Raw genomic sequence first — 6,719 nt, 5'->3', positions numbered from 1 at the left:
AAGTATTATGATTTTTTTTTCTCAATGTATTCTAACTGTATTCTCTAAAGTATTGCCCTAACAGGAATAACAAATAATACATGTAATAATAAACGAGATGGTATCTCCTCATTTGATGCTCTGCAGTGGGCAGTAATGAGCCTCCATACATCGCTCCAGATGTGTGTTTCCATCCTTCTCTAGGAGGATTCTTCCTCTCAAGTTTCCAGATCTTCTTCATGGATCTTCACCCTGAGGCTGACGTTCTCCATATCGAGAGGGCTCAGTTTCTGCCCGATTACCTAATTAATTCATAGATCCACCTTAAAAACTGGGTAATCGCGGGCTGGTCCCTCCCTCTCTCGCGGTCTCCACTAAGCACTAGTTCACTTCCCTCTCTCTCAGTTTCTCCCCTCCCCTCCTTTCCTAGCCAGGAAAAGACGCCGACCCGGACTTTTGGGTCTTTCCTCTGGTCCCTTGTTTGAATGTGTCGGACCCCTCCAGTCCTCCTTTACTGGATCTGCTCTTTGTTACCTTTAACCCTCCTCTGATTTATATTAGAGGAGAGAGAGATAGAGAGAGAGATAGAGAGAGAGAAAAGGGGAGTTGTATTTCTTCCTTTTGAACCGGATTGATTCCTGACTCATTATCTGGATTTGTTTCCTTCCTCTTTTGGTTGGTGGGGGGGTTTGCCGCTGCAGGACCAGAGAGCTGATGCTACTGTCAAATTAACTGGTTTAAAACGTCGGAACAAAAAGGGACGTTGAAGATCTTTTTCCTTCACCATCCGGGTCTGTCAATCATTTTTTCACCACTGCAGTTGTCAAGTTGGAGCCCTGCTGGGAGAAATGGACAAACCCCTCTAAAACTGCCAAGACGACACCAACCGCAGGACGTGATTTGGACAAGGACACCTCGAGTGGAGGTAACGTCTATTTATTTTGTTGTGTGTGTGTGTGTGTGTGTATATACATAACTTTATTCAACACATGTCCGATATCTTTCCCGTTCACTTGTGGCTGAGAGACAAGAAACACAAAACGTCGTCAAACGTGTGTGTGTGTGTGTGTGTGTGTTTTAAAAAGGAGTCTGTCGCGTACCCAGTTCACCGCACTGCTTTAACATCCGGGTAAGTTAACGTTCACGTTCTCAACGGCTGTGTTCTTGTTACCTTGACACCCCACTTACCAGCAACTAAACGGGCACATTTTTGGGGGTTTTCCCCTCACAGGTGTGAACGCACGACTATCCTGCTCATAAACTGTATTTCATTGTAATTTTTCCCGATATTAATCTCCGCAGCTTGTCTCAAACCTTGAGGCTCGCTTTCTAACCCCCCGTTTTCTCCGACAGTTGGAGCCGATACGTGTCTCCCTCAACAGTCACCGCTGTCAGGTCTCCATTAAAAAAAAAACCCAAAATGTGGACGTTAACACGCCAACTTGCGTCGCTTTGCGACACATCAAAAACACCGGTTAAAACGCGTACTGTAGCATTGTGCGACGGTTTGGAAATGAACACGTCTGTAATACATCGAATAGCTATTAATTTCGGTAACATATCAACTTTTACTCATGTTACGCAGTGCTTTCGCTGCGAGTCTCAGGGCAGCCCACCGCTGTGCGTGTCCGTTAGTTAAGTTCTAATATCGGTAACGTACGATGTTCGTACGTGAACAGGAGGCACGCCGAATTAAACACCTGTTTCCACTAGTTCACAATGAGGCTTTTAATATCTATAAAAATGTCCACGTCTATTACTTAAATGGTGAGTGTTATTAGAATAGTGAGCTTCTGAACGGGGTGTTGTGACGGCTCTCCCCGGGCTCAGTTTTCTATCGACCGTTGCAGTGGTTGCGAGGCAGGAATCAGACCGAAGCCTGCGGACGTTCTTTCCGAGTGTTCTGGAAACAATTTGCTACAATGTTTCTGTTTCCCTTGGTAACAAAAAAAAAGAAACCCCCCCCTCCCTCCCTTTTTGTGTCATCGGGGAATTACACGGTCCTCTGGTAACTTCATGGTTGGAGAACACTGGTTGCTGCGGTGCAGTTGCTCCTGCTTTTGACATTTAAAACGTGTGACTGTCTTTGTCGTCACGAATGCGGCTTTCTTGTCCAGGGGTGAGCTTGCTCATCTTGTTGGAGTGGTTTGCCCACATTTAACCCTAATTGTAAATACAGTGGGACTTGCTTCAGCTTTTCCGGGGAAGCTGTTTGTTATAACAGCTGTGAACGAGAGAGGGTGGAGGAAGAACAACAACAACAACAACAACCAAAAAAAAAAAAATCGTTTGCGAGCTCGTTTTATTTTAATTAAGCTCTGTCCTTACGTCATCCGCCAAGATGGGCGGATGAGCACCAGTGGCAGCTCCTTCTCCTCTCCTCTCGTTTCATCCATCTCCTCCTCCCTCCTCCCCTCCTCACTCCCTTCTCCTCCCCTCTCTATCTGGGTGTGTCCTGCCTTATTGCGTGAGGAGAGAGGGAGGGAGGGAGGGAGGGGGGGGGGGGGGGGGAGATCCCGCATCTTGGCTCAATGGTGACTCCTCCTCAGCTTGTGACCTCCAAACGAGGGCATTTGCTCCTTCAGGTTTTCCTCTGCTGCTATTTGCAAAAGAAAATGGAGTTGCTAAGGGAAACTTTGATTTGTCTGTTTGTTGAAATAGGTCTGAATGAGAGGAGGGCGATGATGACACGCTGACTCTGTTGTTTACTGGAATCCAAAAGGGAAGAAATGAGCTTGTTTTGATGAAAGGAGCTTGTTTTCTCTGACGGATTCATGGTAGTCCACGTCTGTCATCTGCTACCACAACGTGTTCAATATTAATTAAAGCATTCATCTTGTGATGTTCGTTCGTTAATAGATGACGACCTTAACTACCTGTAATAGCGTTTCCTGTGAGAAACGGCTCCTCTGCTCTTTTTCCCTAAAGGTTAACGTTGTCATTTTTTTGATTTAAAGTGTATTTATTTTTCATGAAGTTTGCAGAGGTGGTCTTTGCTGCAGGCAAGGCGGCCGACATCCTCTGTAACAAGAAGTGAAGCCATTAGTCCAGAGTCACTTCTCAGGAGAAATGGCCAAACATCAGCCAATCAGCTGCTCTCCTCCGTTTTATACCACTGAACACTTCTTTTGGTTTTTGAGCTGCTGGTCGGACAAATCCCCTTTTTTATGCTGGTTAAACTGTGATGGACATGTTCACTATTTTCTGACTTTTTACATACAAGCTATTAATCAATTCATTGCTAATGAAGAAAGCTGATTGGTTGATCTGACATCCTGTTGAGAAGTTTTACTACTAGGTACATTTCACCACAGTATTGCCTCAAGTGATCTTCTGGCAGAACACAGGAAACTAAACTCCTCCTCAAATCTGTCGTTGTCTCGTTGATGAATTCAAATTCTTTCACGTTAGTTTCATGGATGTCCTGGTTTTGTTTGACTGCTCTCTTGGTGGGTGTGGCTTCCACTCTCTGACTGTACATGAGAAGTCGTGACGTCACTCATTGGTTTGTGGACTGTGGGTTTTCGCTTCTGTCGCCATCTTGTTTTTTTTGTTTTTTGCAACCACTGAAAGGAAGCGACCATATTTGGACTGCGGAGCAGTGACGTAGAGACGGAGCATAAAGCACCAGGTAGCCCCGCCCTAAAGCATCCCCTGCTTTATGGTCTGTTTGACTCTAAATGAACCATAATTTACTAAATTATGTATTGAAGAAGACTTGAGATTGAGACCATAAACTCATGATTACAATGTTTACTGAGGGAATCGGCTCGTTCAAGATGAACTGGAGGAAGCAGCAGTTGACAAAAACCTCGGTCAAGTCGGACAGTTTTCAGCCGCCTTCAAAGAATACACAGGAAGTCACAGAAATAGTTATATCCTGTTAGATACGATCTGTAGTTTACAGACCTCCAATAGGATTTATCCATGTTTGTAAATATACATTTTTCTGTGGAAACGTGCGTGTATCTGCATTGCGTGCTATCCTTTGTTCTTTCTGCGTCTGCCTGTGAAACACTTCTTTGTTTTTGTATAAATAAGCTTTATTATTATCAACCACACGATATGTTTTTAGATTAAACCTTTGTCGCACAACATGAGCCTAATGACCACTAATCGAAAAAGCAGCTGAGAGGTAGAGTCATTTTCTCATAGACTTCTATACGACCAGACTTCTTTATACGACCGGAGGAGTCGCCCCCTGCTGGCCAGTAGAGAGAATGCACGTTTAAGGCTCTTCAGCGTTGGCTTCACTTTTCAGAGCCGGAGGTTGCCGCCTGGTTGAACTCCAGTCTCTCGGCTGTCCCTTACCTGGTCGGTAGTAACTCCAACCTCAGTGTTTATTTCACCTCTACTAGTCGCTGGTCTTTATGTGTTCGTGCTGTTATTTGAGGCTGCCATTATGATCCTTTTTAATATGAGAACTTATAGTACAGATATGAGCTATGATCTAGACCTCAACCTGTCCAGGTGAACCGCACTGCATGCTGGGATTGGGACAGGGTGATGGATGAGTATTTATGAAAGATGGATGGATCCAACATTTCATTCCAAGCTACTGGAATGATCCTCATAAACAATGCCTTTTTAAAAAAAAAAAAAAAGAAGAAGAAAAAAAAGCATGCAGCTTCGGTGAATCCCATCTCTCCGGCCTCCAGCCGAGGACGTACAGTCGTGTTTGTGTGTGTGTGTGTGTGTGTGTGTGTGTGTACCTGGAGACAGATGAGCGCTCTGCTTGTGTCTGGAGCTTGCTGCTGAGGTCCAGATGACGACAGGAAGAGACGGATGCTGACTCGGCGTGTCTTTTTGTCTGTCCTCCCAACGTCCTGCAGGAGGAGGCTTCGGGTCCCCCTTCAGCAGCGGCAAGAAGAATAGATTTAATATTTCACTTTTGATGTTGTTTTCAGTCAGTCAGATTGAAAACGCACCCCTGACTGCACGCGATGGGATGTGTGGCTGCAGTGGATTGTGGGCGATCGAGGCTGTTGTCTGCCTGTGTCGAATGTTGGTTTTCAAAATGGCCGCGGCTCTATTAAAAAGCCCTCGCGCTGTGATTCTAAATCCGCTGTCGTTACATTTCACACGCTCCTCGTGCTTCTGTGGCGGCCCTCAGATGTACAGTACAGCTCTGCATTCGCACGGCTCTCTTCATGCATATGTGGCTTTTTAAATGGAAGTGGGTTTGTGTTAACACCTCAGATCGACCTGCTACACCGAAAATGAGGCTGCAAAGCACGCGTGTTGGTGTGATCTCAGTGATGCAGACCTCCAGACCCCAGATGGAGTCTAAACCACATGGGACCTCTTTTTTTTTCTTTTCTTTTTTTTTTTACATATCGAAATGATCTGAAGCAGAACCGTTTCTCCAGAGTCTTCCGCCGGTTTGTGACTGTTGAGCTGTTGAATTATGAGTCTCATTATGCTGTTTACACACACACACACACACACACACACACACACACACACACACACACACACACACACTGGTTCATGACAGCTTTCTGTATGTGTGTGTGTGTGTATATATATGTGTATATATATATATATATATATATATATATATATATATATATAAACTAAAGTAATGAGAGGAAAGCTCTGTAGCATATCGAGCTACTTTTATTTTACTTCATATCAATACATCACTTAGTAACATGTGTTTTCTATTACAAATGTTTATGTTTTGCTGAACATTTAGTCCATTTTTATCCTCGTCCCGTATTATTATTATTTTTTTTCCAGTTGAAATGACAATCTTGATACCTGTAGTGAGTAAACACCGTCTATCATCGCCTCCTGCATTTTTGAGAAATCTTCCCATCATAAGATATGATCAGTATCAGGTTTACAGAATGATTTAATCATTTAAGGCATAAGAATAAGCTACGGAAAGGAACAATAGAAAACGAGTGCTCCAAAAGAAGAAGAAGAAGAAGAAGTAGGAAATAGAAGAAGAATATCTGTCAGATATGTCTGTATTTAGATCATTGTCTATCATGTAGCTGTAATTTGAATGAAGGCAGTTTGTTGCCAACGTGGGATTTCTACACCTGTACATCATCACATCCATGCAAAAAATCCAGCAAATTCGATATTCCCGTTATTCTTTACAGCGATGTAGATGGCACAATATTGGATCAAATCAGTCCTCGGGAACATGCCGGTCTACAGAGCATCAGACCTGACCCTAATCTGAGAGACGATACCCGGGTCACACTGCGAGAGATCCAGAGGGTCACGCTAGAGCGGCCAGAGTCCGATATCGTTCACAGCTCAGCGGAGCGACCCCAACACACGCTGGACGCTGCGCTCCTGTGGACCAGAGTTGTTTTATTTATTTATTTATTTATTTTTAGATTCAGTGAAATGTGGAAACCCCACTGCAGACGGAATCCCTGCCTGTGATCCAGATCCACTCTCTTACGTAAGTCCACATCAATTATTGATGGCTCGGTGTTATATTTAAGATATGGGAGCTCTGTGCTCAGTGTTTATGGTTATAATAGAGCTGTTGGCCTTCATCATTATTTCATAACCCCTGCTGGCAGGAGAGGGATCACCCCAAACCACCGGAGAACTGCTGACCTCTGACCCCGCGTGTGTGTGTGTGTGTGTGTGTGTGTGTGTGTGTGTGTGTGATTGGCTGGCAGGTGTAGAAGTTTAACTAACGTTTTCAATAAGCGCTCAAACTGTCTGCAGCCTTTTTTGACACATTTAGCCTTTTTTTTTTTTTTCCTTAA

The 6,719-nt window shown here is 44.1% G+C and overlaps 1 protein-coding gene across 6 annotated transcripts in view; it reads left to right on the top strand.

Annotated features, from left to right (window-relative positions):
- The first annotated feature begins 299 nt into the window (after window positions 1-299).
- Window positions 300-6,719, top strand: part of LOC137880580 (plasma membrane calcium-transporting ATPase 1-like) — an 87,091-nt gene continuing 80,671 nt past the window's right edge. For 3 of the 6 annotated variants that reach the window (XM_068721998.1, XM_068721997.1, XM_068721995.1), the window contains exon 1: window positions 300-904. The gene's annotated coding sequence lies outside the window, so the exon portion shown is untranslated. Of the gene's footprint in view, window positions 905-6,335; window positions 6,404-6,719 lie in introns of all 6 variants that reach the window. The other 3 variants (XM_068721996.1, XM_068721992.1, XM_068721993.1) reach the window with 2 other exon arrangements.

The sequence above is a fragment of the Cebidichthys violaceus genome, unplaced genomic scaffold (assembly GCF_023349555.1).
Source record: "Cebidichthys violaceus isolate CVI_PGR_0920_01 unplaced genomic scaffold, fCebVio1.0.p SCAF_29, whole genome shotgun sequence".
Taxonomy (NCBI): Eukaryota; Metazoa; Chordata; class Actinopteri; order Perciformes; family Stichaeidae; genus Cebidichthys; species Cebidichthys violaceus.
This window is presented reverse-complemented; position numbering and strand designations above follow the sequence as displayed.